We start from the raw sequence: 235 nt of genomic DNA, 5'->3' as shown, positions 1-235 counted from the left end.
CGGCTTCGGCCCTGAGGGTCCGGTCTTCCTTTCGACCTTTCTCCCCCCATTTGGCCGTCGGGCGAGGCCCTGGCCGCTGTTGCCTTGGGAGGTGGGTGGGACCAGGCTGGCCTCTTCCAGCAGGTCTTTCCCTTCACTTCTGCGCGGTCAAGGCCCAGACCTTGAGGCTCAGGCAACAGGCGCCCACCTCCCTCCTGGGACAGGTGTTGCAGCCCCGCGCCCCGACCTCAGCCAC

General features: G+C 67.7%; 1 protein-coding gene across 1 annotated transcript in view; it reads left to right on the top strand.

The window, feature by feature from the left end:
- TMC8 (transmembrane channel-like 8) overlaps positions 1–235 on the top strand; it is a 28,898-nt gene that overhangs the window by 17,622 nt on the left and 11,041 nt on the right. The window lies entirely within an intron of this gene.

Source organism: Myotis brandtii, unplaced genomic scaffold (assembly GCF_000412655.1).
Source record: "Myotis brandtii unplaced genomic scaffold, ASM41265v1 scaffold825, whole genome shotgun sequence".
In the NCBI taxonomy this organism is placed as follows: domain Eukaryota; kingdom Metazoa; phylum Chordata; class Mammalia; order Chiroptera; family Vespertilionidae; genus Myotis; species Myotis brandtii.
Note: the sequence above shows the minus strand (reverse complement) of the source record. Positions and strands in the feature narration are given on the sequence as shown.